Genomic DNA, 18757 nt, shown 5'->3' with positions numbered 1-18757 from the left:
ATGTTTTAGGGGAAGCACTCCATGATGGACTCAGAGCCTGGGCTCCTGGCTCCATCCTCCTCTGGAGACAGAATTCAGGGCACCAGGGGAGACGGGCACATCACAACAAACAGGTCTAAATATGTCGTTTCACTCCACTATAACCTTTGGTTAGTTTCCACAAATCAAGTTATTTTTACTGATAATTATTGGAGTGTGTTCTATTTTACCCTTTGTAAGTACATTCTACCAGCCAGCCAGAGTAGAATTCCATTATTTGTTAGGAGAAGACATTACAAAAGCCACAGGACATGTAAAATTAGCCTTCTGCCTGCCCATAAGCAGAGCCTGTGACAGTCTAAACTGTTCACACACACACTCAAAAGATGAAAGCCTCAGAGCTCCATGTCATAAAGCACAGCCTTGCAGGTTAGGGCAAATATACAGAGGCCATTACTCTCTAAATGAGGAGCCAAACAATAACAAGGTTTAGAAATAAATACTGTATCCTATTATATTCAAGAGTAACTATATGGCAAGTATACCTAGGCCTGTAGCTGGAATTATGGATTTCAAAAAATTATGAAAAAGTACACAGGCATGTGTGCACACACACATTACATGCATTCCTGTGTGCATATGAGCATGGTTGTAAATATAGCCTCACTACTTTTTATTGCAACTTGAAGCCAGAGGAGGTGAATAAGCATGCACACATACATGTACACACACATCTTATACTGGTGCCCACTGTCATTTAAAAAATGTGAAAGAAATTTTAACTAATCCAAAAGCCAAATAAATTTACTACCAGATGGTAATTCAGTCTTTAGGAAGAAATTTGTTTTGTGGAATTTTCAATTTTATTCGGAGATGTATTTAACTCATTTATCTCAGACTAACACAAGTGTTTAGACCAACAGGAGGAGATCTCTCTATGAGGAAACTAAACGAGTGAGCTTGCTGGGTGGGGTCCAGTCATTTTCACAGTCTAGCTATGAAACAGATCCCATACTAGTCACACAGCTTGGTGTGATAAACAATGAATAATCCATGTTTTTATGGAGAGGGGAAGACATGAAACAGATCATTCCACAAAAGACACTGAAACTTCACTCCCATGAGCTTCTGTGAATGAAGAGTTCAGGTGTAATGAGAATTCGTGACAATGACTTTGCATCAGGCTTGTCCACCTCCTGCAGCCTCACAGATGAGCAGCGCCATAGCAGGGAGAAGCCCCACGATGACTCTGCCAGAGCTTTTTTACCCTCATCAGATATGCTGTCAGTGATTCGACACATTACTTGTAGACCTACTATGTTCCTGGGGCCTTCCCGGTCTTCCAAATGAGTTTGATATTTAATAACAAACAGACTTCAAATGGCATATTTATTATTTGGTCCAGTCTGCCCTAACCTCCAGGCTATGAATCTTCTCTTTTTCCCCTCATTAAATATCTTAGAGAACACGCTCCAATTATACCCAACAAAAATGACATGACATGGCTTTGTCGAAAAAGAGAGAGTTGCTAGGTAACCCTTAAATTCTGAGCTCAAAAAGATCCTGTTTCCTTTCTAGCAGAAACACTTCAAATTATGTTCTTTCACTTCCTATTAGCCTTGATGTAAGTTTCACTATATATTGTTATCATCTTCTGAACTTATTTTGGTTATGCCCATCCAGATAGGGGAAGTTTAAAAAGAAGAGTGGAGGTTAGAGTCTCATGTAAATTTGTCCTCCAAAAAATTCCACACAAAAATACAGTCAAATAAAAACATTCGTATTTAAGAATCATATCTAGTGCCAAATGTAAGAGGCAGGTCCCAGGTGGCAGCATACGTGGACACTGAGCTCAGCCCCTTCACAAAATCACATCGAATATACCCCTATATTTGGAGCAAATCCTGCTGAAAGCCAAGTACGTATGAGCCAATTGAATACCTTCTGCACAACAAACAAGAGAAAAGGACCATGGAGAGAAGGTGAGGCCGCAGTCCAGTCAGCGGCTGGTGTGCACCACTGTTTACATTTCCCTGGATGTGGACAGTGGGCAGCAGACCCATCCGGGTTCTCTGGCAGACCTTCAGGTGCTGCAGCAAGTCCCCAGCCACCCAGCTTGGGGCTGGGCCCAGCAGGAACAGGAGGGTGCAGAGCGAGCTTGTCAGGGGCGCTGCCACCTGGAGATTGATCCAGCAGGAGCAGTAGGTGCTCCCACTGGGCTGCACACAAAAAGACACTCCTCCCCCTCACCCCGCCCCCCCTCACCTGGAGAGTGCCTGCCTGTAGCACTGCTTTGTCCAGGAAAGCACAGAGATGCTGGGACACTACTGGGTGCTCACATGGGGCTTCCAGTCCTGGAGAGAGAGTGGAGCCAGCAAAATGCTGCCACACACACCGGCCATGCAGGGCTGCCCTGTCCACAGAGAGGGCAGAGCTAGCGGGGCTGCACACACATGGGACTGCCCCGTGGAAGGAAGCACAGAGCAAGCAACACTGCGGTACCCAGATGCAGGGATGGGGAGTGGGGTACTGCTGTGCACACACATGCTCCCAGAGATGCCCCACCTGGTGAGAGTACAGAACACATGATGTATGGCTGTGCATGTAAGTCAGGCCACATCACCAGGAGAAAAGGCGGGGCTGGGCAGGCCAGCAGAATTGCCCTACCATGACTCTGCTCTGACTATGGACAATTAAGCCAACAGGGCAGGCATGCAGGGCTGCCTGTGTGCAAGGAGAGGGTGCAGCTAACAGCACACGGAGCTGTGCAGCCAGGAAAGGAGGAGCAGCAAAGTGTGCAGTGTGTACACACAGGCCTGCCGCCGCTGGAAGAAGAGGTGGAGCTGGTGAGGCACTGAGAGGTAAACCCACAAAGCTCTTCAAGAGCTGAGGCCACCTGGACCCTGCTCCGATCACAGACAGTTAAAGCGGCAGGGCACACCAAAGGCACACTGACCAGCCCAGTCTAAATCGGGCAGCTCCACCCAGATTAGCAGGGCAAGGAGCATGCACACACTGGGTTACCTCACCCGGAACCCGCTCCCTCTGACAGGTGATGCACCAGGAGCCACATGCACCTGCCCCGATTACAACCAGCCAGTCAGAACAACTCAACACACAGAGCATCTTTCAAAACCAGGAGAGGCAGCCATTCTATGCCTCTCATAGAAACAAAGCCAAACAAAATGGGGAGGCAGAAGAACCTGCCCCAAATGAAGGAACAAGAAAAAACTCCAAAGAAAAGCCCAATGAGATGGAGATAAGTAATTTGCCTAATAAAGAATTCAAAGAAATACTCATAAAGATGCTCAACAAACTTGAGAATGCAATAGAGAAACTAAGAGCCCTTCAACAATGAGATAGAAAAAATGTAATAACGGACCAATCAGAGATGACGAATACAATAGCTGAAATGACAATACATTAGAAGGAATCAGATTAGTTAATACAGAAGAATTAGCCACTTGGAAAAAGTGGAAATTACCTCATCAGAACTGAAAAATGAAAAAGAAATTTAAAATAAAATGAAGATAGTATAAAAAATCTCTGGGAAAACACCACACACCCTAACAGTCACACTCAAGTAATTCCAGAAAGAGATGAGAAAAAGGGGAAGAAAGAATATTTGAAAAAATAATCTCTGAAATTTTTCCGAATATAGGAAAGGAAATAAGACATCCAGGCCCAGAAATCACAGTTTTAAACAAGATGAACCAAAAGAGAACCACAGCAAGTCATATTATAATAAAAATGGTAAAAGTGAAAGATAAAGAGGCAATCTTAAAGGCAGCAAGAATGAAAACACAAGTCACATACAAGGGACACCCCATTGGCTATCAGCTGATTGTCATGAGCAACTTTACAAGCCAGAAGACAGTGGCACAAGATATTTCAAGGGCTGACAGGAAGGAATCTACAACCTTTATCCAGCAAGGTTATTATTTAGAATTGAAGGAGAGATAGTTTCCCAGACAAGCAAAAACTAAAGGAGTTCACAGCCTTATAAGAGATGTTAAATGGTCTTCTTTATACAGAAAAGTCCATAACTAGAAATAAGAAAATATAGGAAAGAAAAAAAATCTCACTAGTAAAGGCCAATACATAGTAATTACAGTGAATCAACCACATAAGAAGCTAATATGAAGGTTAAAAGATAATAGAAAATTAAATATAACCACAAAATGAAACTGGACTACTCTCTTATATCATAAACAAAAATAAACTCAAAATAAAATACTTAAATATAAGGCCTGAAACCATAAATGCAAGTAGTAAACTATGACATCAGTCCAAGTTTATGGACACATTCTCCTTGATCAAGGGAAACAAAAGAAAAAAATGAACAAATGGGACTTCATCAAACTAAAAACGCTTCGGCACAGCACAGGAAACCATAAACAAAATTAAAAAAGACTTACTGAATGGTGGAATATATTCACAAATGATATATCCGATAAAGAGTTGATATACAAAATCAGTAAGAAGCTAATACAACTCAATAACAGAAGTAATCTGATCAAAAAATGGGCAGAGGACATAAAAGGACAATTCACCCAAGAAGACATACGGATGGCTCACAAAAAGATGCTCTACATCAATAATCATCAGGGAAATCCAAGTTAAAACCACAATGATACCACCTCACCAAGGGAACTTCATGAAAGTTTAAATATAGAAATAATCTGACGTTGGGAAATAAATTTAGTGGTCTATTTCTCTAACTCTCATTTTCTATATATACTTTATTTCCAAAGTTAAAAGGTTTTCAAATTTTTTTTATTGTTGACAGTATCACAGAGTCCCCAGTTTTCTCCTTCCCCCTTCTATCCAGCCTCTTCCCAACCCCAGGTCTTCCCCACACTGTTGCCTGTGTCCACGGGCTGTGCATACATGCATATGAGCTATTTGATTAGTTTATTCCATCCTTTTCTATATATCCTCCTATAGAATAAAAGGGTACTATGCAAGTTGACCCTATCAGCAGAATGACCAAGAACAACTGTCCATTATGATGTGCCCTGACCACCAGGGGGCAGAAGTTCAATGCAGGAACTGTCCCCTGGTGGTCAGTGCACTCCCACAGGGGGAGCTCCGCTCAACCACAAGCTGGGCTGATGGTTGCAAGGGCAGGGGCTGTGGCTAGAGCCTCTCCTTCCTATTTGGCAGTGCTAAGGCTAAGGATGTTCGACTGTGGCTTAGGCCTGCTCCCCGCAGGGAGGGCTCCCAGGCCGCCAGAGGGCTGTCTGACTGACAACTTAGGCCTCATCTCCAGGGAGTGGGCCTAAGCTGGCAAGTGGACATCCCCCAAGGGCTCCCGGGCTATAAGAGGGTGCAGGCCGGACTAAGGGACCCCCCCTGAGTGTACAAATTTCCGTGCACTGGGCCTCTAGTACATTAATCAAGAATATGATAAACTGAAGAATTAATGTTTGTTTTTTCAGGGATTGGTTCATCGATTCATTTTTGAGGAGATTGCTGTTTTGTGTTATTCCTTATATAATTGACAAATGATAAAATGTGGAAGTATCCAGTATTGCAAAATATGGTTGTGTTTTCCCCAGATATCTTTGTCTCTGTCTTTCCCAGATATCTATGTTTTTCCCAGGTATCTTTGTCACTTGGATGTTTCTTTGCTTACTTCCTGGAACAAATGGATATTTTTGGCTTAAATTGATCACCACCTGCTCACAATGCAACATCTTGCATTTTTCAATTCCTAAGCCTATGGAAGCAATGCTTTTATAAATATAAATGTTATTTGTTGAGTAAATTGTGCCTGTCAATGGTTGGAAATTGGCACAGAGAAGTACAGGGAAAGATTACAGTTCTATTTTGTAAGAGAAATAGCACCTATGACTGGATAAAAGCTTTCCTTCTTCCTGTTTTATCGCTGGTGCTCTCACCGCTCTGGAAAAGGGGCACAGAAGAGGGAAGATATTGTTCCTGTAACTAAACTAAATATTATTTGAACATAAAAATACTATAGGCAACATCGAACTTTCTCTAAGCCAACCGGAAACTTCAAATCCTTTCAATGAACTTAAGAGTTCCCATTAGGATTCAGCTTCAATTGTACTTAAACTCTAGGTTTCTCTTCCACACCCTTCCTCCCAATTTTTTCTATATACTTTACACCATTGTGAATTTTTCTTCCCATTTTTAGCCTCAGTATGTCCTCCCTCCACAGACTCCCAGCCTAAAGCCATCCCTTGGAAGCGACTATTATACGAATGGGCATATCAGGTCACAGTCAGTGGCCTAATCATTTGAGACCAACTTTGGTAATAACCTAGACTCTGTGTTCTTACACCATTGCCTATCTTCCTAACTTTCTTCCTTCTTGACCTATAAAGCAGTGACATTTCCTTACTGACCTAGGAAGCAATTTTATTTTTCATGCTATTTACTTTGTCCCAATTGCTCAGTGAATGAGTTCATTTTCAAAGTTGAATGAAAAATAAGCACCAAGATATGCAGAGGGGAAAAGTTGAAATGCCTATGTCCTGCCCTTATACTTTCTCTTGAGGTGCTGTGTTTTTTAATTTATTGCTGCAGAACAACTTGCCATAGACTTAATGCCTAAACCAGTGGTCAGCATACTCATTAGTCAACAGAGCCAAATATCAACAGTCCAATGATTAAAATTTCTTTTGAGAGCCAATTTTTTGAAACTTAAACTTCTTCTAACGCCACTTCTTCAAAATAGACTCGCCCAGACCATGATATTTTGTGAAAGAGCCACACTCAAGGGAACAAAGAGCCGCATGTGGCTCGCGAGCCGCAGGTTGCTGACCACAGGCCTAAACAAAAACCAATATATCACCGTACAGTTTTTGTGGGTCAAGAATCCTGGACACAACTCAACTGGGTCCTCCGTCTTAGGGTTTCTCACAAATCTGACAATCACGTTGCTAGCCAGGGTTCTGGTCACCTGAACTCCTGTGGTCGCTGACAGGACTCACGTCCCTTTGGGCTGGTGAGCTGGGGGCACTTGTTTTTAGCTGGCTACAAGCTGGAAGTTATCCCTGTCATGCAGGCCTCCCCTAATGGTCACTTGCTTCATCAAAGCCAGCAAGAGAAAGCATCTGCTACTAGAATGGAAGTGACATTATCATGGACCCCAATCACGGAAGCAATTACCCATCACTTTTGCCATATTCTGTTGACTAGACACAAGATTCTAGAGGCCAGCCCATACTCACAGGGAAAGGACTACACTAAGGCTTGTGCCTGAAGGCAGAGGCCCTTGAGGGGTCATGGAAGCCACACTTATTTCAGCATCAACATGGGTGAAAAAACAACAACAAACAACATTAAAGACTTCCATGCCACTAGCCGCCTATGGAAGCTTTGTCCAAGGGCAAGTGGCTGTTTTCACACTGAATAACATCTGTTTCTGGAGAGGTAGCAAGCACAGTCTGAACCTTGCTCAACGCTCCAAGCTTTTATTTGTTTGGACAGCATTGGAGAGCCGGCTGCTGGCAGCCCAGGCTTCCCAAATTGACCTGGCCGAGGCAAGAATTAGATTTCAGGGAGAATCTTCCCACATAATGGCCTTTTAGCCATTATGTGAAAGAGTAATCGGGCACCCGTAATTTATTCCTGCCTCCTCGGGGACCCCTGGAGAAGTTTGACCCTGACCAGAATTCTTTGCAGATATTGACTGATTGAGTCTAGTAGCTGAAAGATAAATGAGGGTCCCTGAAAGGGTTTGCTACGCACTGATTACTGATGCACAGATGACTTTAGCTCTGGCTCCCGGTCCATGTAGATTGTTTATATTAAATTATCCTAAAACCACAGGCTGAAGCCGTGCCATGTGTCTGAAACTCCAGAACTTAGCTGCTTCCCTGAGTAACTTGTCACATGAGTGAATAATCAGTTCTTGTTAAACTCCAAAACCAAAGCAACACCCTGGTGTACCGGGGAGAGAACACCCAGGAAGTCGTATGTGTGGTTTAGAGCCTCCTCAGTGAGGTGCCTGTTGTTGCTCCTGTCCCCTATCTACTGATATTATGTGTGAAGTCTGGTGGTTGGCCAGTCAGACCATCTTTATGAAGCAACAGGAATAATCAAGGTGAAGGCAACTCCAAATGGTCTTTGGAGCAATGTATCTACTTTTAAACAGTTTCATTAAGATAGAATTGGCATACAAAGACAGAACATATTTAAAGTTCCAGCACTTTAAGTATATGCTATGGAAACCATTACCACAATCAAGATAACGATGTATCTAATTTGACGCTGCTGACCTAAACCATAATAGATACTATGATGTAGGGTGATCTCCAAATTTGGAATCATTGTGTTATATTGCTACCTAGGGCAGGGGTCGGCAACCTGCGGCTCTTTTGAACCTTCGCTGCGGCCCCCAGCAGGTCCTACACTAGCAGGGCAGATAGCAGGGCGGGGCGAGGAGCTGTATCACTTATGTCGCAATGGTTTTGCGGCTCCGAGGTTTTTTTTTTTCCTTCGAAAACGGGTCCAAGTGGCTCTTTGTGTCTTAAAGATTGCCGACCCCTGACCTAGGGGGTCAAGAAAATACTCAAGTCAATAAGCTTACTTATTATTTGGGGGATTACATGGTGGCAGAAAGGTCTAACCCAGTGGTCGGCAAACTCATTAGTCAACAGAGCCAAATATCAACAGTATAACGATTGAAATTTCTTTTGAGAGCCAAATTTTTTTAAGTTTAAACTTTTTCTAATGCCACTTCTTCAAAATAGACTCGCACAGGCCATGGTATTTTGTGGAAGAGCCACACTCAAGGGGCCAAAGAGCCGCATGTGGCTCGTGAGCAATGGTTTGCCGACCACTGGTCTATACTATTGAAAAGCAAGGGGAGACTAAGAGGAGAAAAATATAAAAGAAGAAAAAGGGGTAATAATTGCCTCAGTGTGCTGGCATTGTTTCATTGCTATTAAAATACAGGATGGAAGAGGAAGACACGATAGATCATGAGCAGGGTGTTGGTGGTATAACTAGTATAATCTTGTGGCTTGAGAGGTGGAAAACTAACTTCATCTCTGGCCATGAAGCCCACAAACCTTAAGCAGCTCCTCCCAATTCCCTGCACATTACTCAACGTGGAGGACACAAATCCCAGCACCATAAGCATCATGGTCGGGAACGAAAGATACACCGAGTGTCTGGATTCACTCCTTCAGTTAAAACCGTAACGTTTTGAAAATAAATTACTAAGGGTTTGGGAACTAAACCTCAGCAGGGGAATCCAAGGAGCTAGAAAATGGTGCTGGTGCATGGCCTCTGGACAATATCTAAACTATTTGAATCATTAGCTCCTGGTGCCCAGGGTACCATGGTCCCCAATGTGGGGGAGGCTTAGAGCTGAAACGTGGAGGGGAGCAAGATGCTGTGACAATACCCGTATGAAGGCTAAACCCTCATTCAGAAAACATGATGAGAGAGAAGTGCTCTGTGTCTCCTTTACTGAAACGCGTAATTGGGATGGATGCCGCGTGCGCATGGGGGATGGGCCCCTACATTCTTAAATCATATGCGTCCCATGTCCACCCTCCAGTTGGTTTCAACTGAAGTGCTAAATGAGAATCTTTGTGATTCCCAAGCCCTGCTTTGCAGAAAATATTAAACAATGTAGAATTCTAGATGTACAAGGAGAGATTAATGCTTTCATTAGCATTAATGGTTGAAGTAGGGATATTGATCTCTATTAATTCTCTTTAGAATAGTCCTTTCGAGCCAAAAGGCAAAGCAGATGATTTACAGATACTGAGAGTGGACTACCGGGGATTGATCTAGGGAGATCTTCCCTTAGCCTCAGACACAATATAGATATGATTAAACAAAACAAAACAAAAAAGTACTTCCAAGAGCAATGGCCAAAGGAGACTAGTATGCAGCACTATTCGCGATGCTTTCTTTTTCCATTCCCATTTCAGAAGCCAGTCAAGAAGAGTTTGAGCTCGTGTGGAAGTACCTCCAGGTTATATGAACAGCGCTTGCATGATGCCCCTTTAAGTTATCAGTGTACTGTCACGATCTAGTGGGACTGCACTTGGCCTTAACAACCATCAAGGGTACATTGGTATGGCAGATAAACCCCATTACAATTCAATACCTGTCCCCATCTCGGAAAAGGTAGGAAACTACATGAGCTAGAACCACAAGAGGCTGCCCTGAGAGCATGAGAAATAATTTATGGTCTGATCTCGACCCCACCGCTACACAGCCCAGAGACTGGAGGAACTGAGTTATGGCAAAACCACATCTCTCGTTTGGAGGTATTGTTTGTGGACTCACGAAATCTCCAGAAAGAAATAGGAGACAGAATGGATTGTGCCCTGACAGAAACGAGCAAATAAAAGATTTATGAAGGGCTGTCAATCCCGTGGTGTCTCCTGAGCCTCATGACCCCGATGCACAAATGACTGTAGACGTGTCAGCAACTAGAACACACACCGACCAGAGCCTCTGGCAGAAATCAATACTCTCCTCAGTGGATACGGTGGAGATTTTGGACTTGAAAGTGGTCTGATGCAACTGCTCAATACAGCCCTTTAGACATACAACGGTAAGCTTGTTGCTGGGGATTGGTAGAAGAAATTGTTCCTACCATAGGAAAACTTCAGACAATCCTGAAACCAGAAACGCCCGTTGTGACTTGGGCGACTGATGCCAGAGAAACATTCACATGGAGGAAGCATGGCGAGGAGGCTCACCGAGGCATGGAAATGGTATACTCGAGAGGCCAAAAGACCTTCACCACATCTGTGCACAGAGTTCTTCCCTATAAAACCCACCCAGGTCCTCTGGGCCGTGACTGCTGGATCGTCTGGACCCCAATTCTCCCTCCGCCTTGCAAAGTGGCTGCCACGTTTACCGACTGCATTTCCTCAAGTCATGAAGCTGTTTGGAAATCGGTTCTGACATGGTCTGTAAACCCTGGTGGGGAGGAGGAAACAGCTGCAATGGCCTCTTCAGCAGCTTTGCATTAAGCCAGAAAAGATTGGCTAAGCCACGTGGAGACACTAGAGGGAGCTCTCCCTCAGGAGACTGGCCATGGCTGGCCATCAATTCAGAGACAGGGTAAAAGCTCTCTGAGAATGCTTCGACAGTCTATATTATTAAACTCATCAAACATCAATCTTGGCAGCAACTCTTGGAAAGAGCGTCTGCCCTTACTCAGGGGACATTTTAATAATAATGAAATCAGATTCTACTTAGGAGGCCATGGTGCTAGTGGCAACGTGTCGCCAAGACTGCAGTCCAATAAGGGGAGTGACAAGCTTCGGACGACTCCTGAGCACTTGAGATGTGTCAGGTCCAAATAAGGTGTGCCAGGCAGACACTGCGTGTGGGATTTCAAATACAGCATGAAGATGGAATGTGACATCCTTCAACAATAATAGCTTATCGGTGATATGTCAATTCAATATGATTTTGGATATATTTGGGTAAATACAATATATTATTAAAGTTCACTACAACTGTTTTTATTAATTGATTTTTTAGAGAGAAAGGAAGGGGAAAGAGAAAGATCGATGGAAACGAGCAATAATCTATTGGCTGCTTCCTGCGCGCCCCCTACTGGGGAGTCAAGCCTGTAACCAGGGCCTGTGCCCTGACCGGGAATCAAACCAGCAACCTTTCAGTGCATGGGATGACACCCAACCAAAGGTGCCATCTTGGCCAGGGCACAAGTGTTTTCCTTTTTTAGTGGACCTTCAGAAACGTTTAAATTATATATGTGGTGTGCATTTTAGTTTCCCTTCTGTATTGTTTATTGTAGATAACTTTGTAATTTATGGCCTTCGGCTGGGCAGAGCCATTGTAGGCACACATGTACCCAGAATAAGGCCACAGGAAGATCAAGATTTATAAACGAACAGACCCCCAGATTTGGCTACTTCCCTGTACTAACTTGTTCTATCTATGCCTGGCTCTTACCACTAAAAACACCACCACCACCAACAACAACCAGAAACAAACTATCTTCTAATTTGAAAAGGGGACTTGGAGAGGCTTTTATCTGTCGGGTCCAGGCCTCCTAGATAGTCATGTGGCGCATGCATCGTGCCTGCCTGTGTCCTTTGTTAACTCTAAATGAATCTTCACACTAGGAAGGACATGTTTCCAGTGAATTCAATGGACCATTTGGGCTTTGTGTTTGTGCAAGGGTTGAAATGACATTTGTTGTTTGTACCATGTTTTTTTTTTGTGTGTGTGTGTGTGTGGTTTTTTTTTCAGCACGATCTGTAAGACATGGTTCATGCTTGGCCTTGGAAGACAGCCTTATGGAGTGACCTGGAATCTGTCCCTCCTTGCAGAGTTTGAACCGCCTACAGCACCGACAGCTGCGCCTGCGAATGACCAGCCCTGAAGTCACGTGGCCTGCCCTGCACCTCAGTCCGTGACCTCTGGTCATAACTCTTGGACTTAGAAACCAAAACAACACCCAACAGAACCATTTTTCTTTTTAAAAAGGAGGGTATTTTTTTAATATGGTCATTTATTAAGATGTATTAAAATAACAGGACTTTTATAAAGTAGACCAGAAAGTAAAAATAATTATAAAAAATGAAAGGATTTCTAGGTAGGTTTCCTCAGCAAGGTAAGAAGGGAAGGACCTGGTTTGCTCAGAAAAACTCAGGCATTTGTCACACTTTCACTGTAGGAAAGCAGACATTTGAAAATAAATAAAACATAAAAACTTATTTTAGGAGGAGTGGCAGAATAAACTAGATGAAGAATGATGTGTCTGGGGGAAATTTTTAAATCTTAAAAACCAAGATAAACTTAGAAAAGGGTGGAAGACTGACAGAAGATATCATAAAAGAGGGTCATGTCCCATAGCTTCTAAATTCAAAAATCACCGAGAAAGGGAGGCTGCTTCAGACATCACAGCGAGCCAATGCGTGCATTAAGGGGCCAGCACCCAGGAAGCCACTGAAGGGGGCTTCAAGGAGAAGCTCAAAATATTAGGGAAGATTTAAACAAGTCATTGCAGAAAATTAGACAGATGTAAGAGACAGATTCACAGTCAAATATTGTTAGGGAACTTCACAGCACATAAAACTCAAGGAATTATTGAACAGACAAGCAACTGGATTTTTCAGGTGACCTGTTTTCAGGGGATTTTTAATTTATAATAAGATCCTCAGGGCAAAAGAGTGTAGGGTCCAGAAAGCAAGACACAAAGTTGATATGACTTCCCAATTAGTAAATCCCCGAATGGAAGTCATTTTCATCTTTCAAGTTGAAGGGAAGGTGTTGAGAATATTGAAATTAAGAGAATTGTTACAAAGCTTATATATTCCAGGGCTCAGCCCCAGAATTATCCTGTTTAAAAAGCATTCAGATGAACTCACTCTAATTACACCGATATTTGCAATTCCTGGTTCAATTAAATATACATATACCTAAACAAATATGACCAACATTTATCTATGTCTGTACTATTTTACCAAATATTTTGCTTATCTAAGTGAAGAAACATGTTTTCCTACAATATTAAAATAAGTTTTGTGTTTTTTCTTCTCTACACCCAGTAGCTTTCGATATTGAATTTATCCTACACACTAAACACTAAACATTTTTGTTCCGTATTTTTGTCTTCCACTTACAAACACATTGTATAATGCCAGCATCATATCAAAACATTTAAAAATGTTTATAATATAAGCAGACTACAGATACTATTATTCATGTACATGAAAGTGAACTTCCTTAACAGAATTTTAGAAAAGAGGATATAGAACTACATAAAATTATAATACACAATGACAACAGGATTTTTATCTCAAGAATGTAAGCTTTGTTAACACTTATGATAAAACTTACCATGTGCCTCGGCAGTTTTACTCCTATGAATTTACCCAAGAAAAATGAAAATTTATGCCCAACAACTTCTACATAAGTATTTACAACTTTATTCATAATAGACTCAAACTGGAAATATTCCAAATGTCCTTCTACTGGTAAATGGATAAACAAATAATAGTTTATCTGTGCACTAGAGTTCTATCCTGTATAATAAAAGGGTAATAAGCAAATCGACCAAATGGCCAAACGGTGGGTGGAAGGACTGGTCGCTATGACATGCACTGACCACCAGAGGGCAGATGCTCAACACAGGAGCTGTCCCCTGATAGTCAGTGCACTCCCACAGGGGGAGTGCCACTTACTCAGAAGCCAGGCTCTTGGCTGGGGAGCTCAGCAATGGTGGTGTGAGCCTCTCCTGCCTCTGCAGCAGTTGGACATCCCCTGAGGGCTCCTGGACTGCTAAAGGGCACAGGCCAGGCTGAGTACCCCCCTCCCCCCAGGTGTACAAATGTTGTGCACCGGGCCTCTAGTTTGGTGATAAAAAAGCAGGAAATCTAACCTTCTGTGACAGCATGAATGGACCTGGAGATTATTATGCTAAGTGAAATAAGCCAGCCCAAGAAAAAAGAAATACCACATGATCTCACTTATATGTGGAATCTAATGAACAAAATAAACTGGCAAACAAAATAGAAAGAGGCATAGATACATGAACAGACTGACAGCTGAGGGGAGGGGGAAGGATGAGACTGGATGAAATAAAGTGAAGGGATTAGCCACAGAACATATATGCAAAGCCCAAGGACATAGACAACAGAGGGTAGGGGGTGTGGTGGCTGGGTGGAGGGAAAGGGTGAAATGGTGTCAACTGCAATAGTGTCAACAACAACAAAAAAAGAAGAGGAATGGACTACTGATATACCCTATAACATGGATCAATCTCAAATCACTACCGGAATGAAAAGAAGGCACACACACACACACACACACACACACACACACACACAAATCCATATTTTGTTATTCTATTTACATAAAATCATAGAACAAGATAAACTAACCTATCGTAACTGTGAGAAGATTAGTGCTTGCCTGGAACTGGGAGTTGAAGAGGAAGACTTTGAATGGGCACAAAGGAACACTTTGAGGGCGACAGAAATGTTCTGAGTTTTTATTGGAATGATGATTATATGAGTGCATTTATTTGTCAAAATCATTTAACTGTATATTTAAAATTAGTGCATTTCCATTGTACGTTGATCAGCTTAAGTTTAAAAATGTGGATAGCTACAGAAAACAACTCTTTCCACTCTGGAAATAGCCAGAGGAAAACAAACCATGGCCTTCAGCTCATGAGCAGGTCCGTGCCTACAGCTGCTGGTCATGTCTGAGCAGAGGGAACCTGAGGAAAAGCTTAGAGTTTCTGATAGTCACGCCACGTGTGTCTTTGCACTTAAAGATTTGAAAACTCGTAAAAACCTAATAGCAGGCGGAACAGCTTCTAAAATGTTTTAATAATGTGTTAGTCATAGACTTTTTCTTTTCTCTTCTCTCATTTATTAACGTTCTGTTTGAATGTAGGACACGTGCTTTGTAAACTGGGAAGGAATATTGTCTGTGCTGCGTTTCAATTCGTGCCCGGTGTTTCCCGGGTCCAGGTCATTGGCATTCCGAGGTGAGGCCTCCTGTCCTTTTCCCCTAATTATGCCAAGTTATTTCACGCCTCAGTTCTCTCCCCTCACGTTGCTTTCCGGGCCTGAAATTTTGTTCCTTCGTCTCTGCTTGGCTGGCTCCTACTCATTCTTCCAGACCCAATTTAAAAATTGCTGCTCCAGAATCACCGCTCTGTTCTGATGAGGTGTTCTTTATTAAACTTACTCATCACACCGCATTCCACTCCTTCAAGACATTGCAAACATCCCGATCTTGTGTATTTATAAATAACAACTTCTGCTGGCTCTCTGTTCTCTCTCTGCTCGAAGTCCTGTGACCGTGTTCCTTTTTAGTATGTACGAAGGCTGTGAGTACTGCAGTTGTTCGCTGCTGATGGATCCCAGATATGTATTTATAATGTGGCTTAATCTACAAGTGAACAGAGAGGATTTTTTGTTCATCCTCACCTGAGTATATTTTTTCCATTGATTTAGAGAGTGTGGAAGGACGGGGGAGAAACTGGGGGAGGGAGGAGAGAGAGAGAGAGAGAGAGAGAGAGAGAGAGAGAGAGAGAGAGAGAGAGAGAGAGAGAGAGAGATATGAGAGAGACACATCAATTGGTTGCCTCTCATACATGCCCTGACCAGAGCTGGGGATCAAACCTGAAACCCATGTATGTGCCCTTGACCGGGAATCAAACCTGTGACCCTTCAGTGTGTGGGCCAACACTCTAACCACTGAGCATGCCAGTGGTTTTTAAAGGCAGGGACCCTAATGCTGTCCAAGTTTATCTCTCTTGTTCCTAAAAGAGTGGCGAAAACAATAGCAGCAACTATTGTTGGAGAAAAATGTACCTTGTCTCCCCCCATTGCTAGTAGGAGTGGGTGCTTGGGGTCCGGTTGGAATAAGCATTTCTGGGGGCACCCAGAGGAGATGTGTTATGGTAGAAGTTTTATTTCAGAGGAATTGCCTCCCTAGGTTTCCAAATCCCATTTCCCCTAGTCCAGTGCAGAAGAAGTGCACCTGGGGCTTTATTGAAGCAAAGCCAGTGTCCGAGTTTCCTTTCCCTGTTGGCGCTGGAGCCAGGACCAGCATTCGGCTAGCTGCTGTCATCAGTCCACTGCCCGGAAAGCAAGTGACAGGAAGCCAAGCATGAGCCTTGAGCCAAGCATGCCAACAGGAACCAAGAGCCTAGGAGCACAAGCTTCTTCATTTAGGGCTGTGGTCGGCAAACTGTGGCTCACGAGCCACATATGGCTCTTTGGCCACTTGAGTGTGTCTCTTCCACAAAATACCACGGCCTGGATGAGTCTATTTTGAAGAAGTGGCGTTAGAAGAAGTTTAAAAAATTTGGCTCTCAAAAGAAATTTCAATCGTTGTACTGTTGATATTTGGCTCCGTTGACCTATGAGTTTGCCGACCACAGGTTTAGGGGATTATATACCCCACATGCTCACACCCTTGCATTGGCCATGCCCATTCTTTGTTCCAAGGTGGATTGACAGGAAAGTATCTTACTTATGAGGTTCTCACCCCAGTGTTTTACAGGGAATATGCCTATCATGTCTGGTTTCCCTTTGCTCCTTTCCTATTATTAATATCTAGCTAATTACAATAGTCTCACAGAAACAAAACAACATACAAAAACTAATCTGTTATCTTTGGAGGATAAGAAAATAAGTCATTTTTTTTTAAATGTTAAGTTAAAGGAAAGAATCAAGCATTTATCTTACTTAGCTATCTGAACTGTATCACGAGGTAGTTTAAGGGTAGATCATAAAGTGTCGTTTATAAAAATAAAAAAAAAATCCAAAGAAAATAAAAAAGAAACCCTGAAAATTAAAATACCACCATATTGCAAAACCCAATTAATTAAATTAAAAAGGGATCTTATCATTAAGCGCCAATGGCCCCTCACACAACCAGGAGTGAGTCAGCTAAGCACAGTGCCTTCTGGTTCGAGAGGACACCACTTAGTCCTTCCGGAGGAAAGGGACATGAGTCTCTTGAGGCCTCAGATCCTGCAGCAAACATTCCAAGGAATTCAGGGGAAATGTGGAACCACACCATGAGTACATAAAAAATAAGGTCCATTCTTTGGAAAATCGTACAGGGCAGATGTCCTGGGATCTTCACTAGATACATTTATTTTAAATAGACAGGAATAAATTATAAGACATGGGCAAACCTTTTCTACCAGAAACACTAAAGGGAGTCCTTCAGGCTGAAGGGAAAGGAAGCTAGAAGAGTAACTCAATGAAGAAATGAAGAGCCCTGAAATGGTTTCTGAAGGTGCAAATCCCAGCCCTTTTCATGAATAATAAGAAAAAAACACAAGCCAAAACCGGTTTGGCTCAGAGGATAGAGTGTTGGCTTGCGGACTGAAAGTTCCCAGGTCAATTCCGGTCAAGGGCATGTACCTTGGTTGTGGGCACATCCCCGCTAGGAGGTGTGCAAGAGGCAGCTGGTCGATGTTTCTCTCTCATCGAAGTTTCTAGCTCTCTATCTCTTTCCCTCCCTCTCTGTAAAAAATCAATAAAATATATTTAAAAAGAAAGAAAGAAAGAAAGAAACAAACAAACACAATCGGCAACCTTGCAATAGAAAGGAACCTGATAAAGGGCACCTACAAAAACTCAGAGCTAAATCAATAATAAACTCTAAATGCTTTACCCCTAATATAGCAAGACAAGGACGTCTACTGTCACTATTTCTATTCAACACTGTACTCTGGAGGATTAGCTACAGTGTTTACACATGAGAAAGAAACAGAAGGCAATCAGATTGTATAGAAAGAAGGAAACGGTATTTGTAAATGACATGCTCATGTGTGTAGGAATTCCTAAGAAACCCATAAAAATAATAGAACTAATAAATGAGTCCAGTATGCTTGAAGGATATAAAGTCAAAATGTAAAAATTAGTTGTACATATTTCTATAGACGGGCAATAAACAATATAAACACAAATTTAAGAAATCAGTCCCATTTTCAATAGCACAAAAAGAAAAATATACTTAGATATGCATCTAACCAAAAAGTACATGTATATACTTTAAAGTATAAGACATTGTTAAAATAAATTAGAGAATATGTAAATAAATATAAGGACATCCAATATTTATGGATTAAAAGAAAATATTAAACTGAAACCAGTTTGGCTCAGTGGATATAGAATCGGCCTGCAGACTGAAAGGTCCCGGGTTTAATTCCAATCAAGGGCATGTACCTTAGTTGGGGGCACATCCCCAGTAGGGTGTGTGCAGCAGGCAGCTGATCAATGATTCTCTCTCCTTGATGTTTCTAACTCTCTATCCCTCTCTG

This window comes from Pipistrellus hanaki (assembly GCF_964339955.1).
Source record: "Pipistrellus hanaki genome assembly, chromosome: 15".
NCBI lineage: Eukaryota > Metazoa > Chordata > Mammalia > Chiroptera > Vespertilionidae > Pipistrellus > Pipistrellus hanaki.
This window is presented reverse-complemented; position numbering follows the sequence as displayed.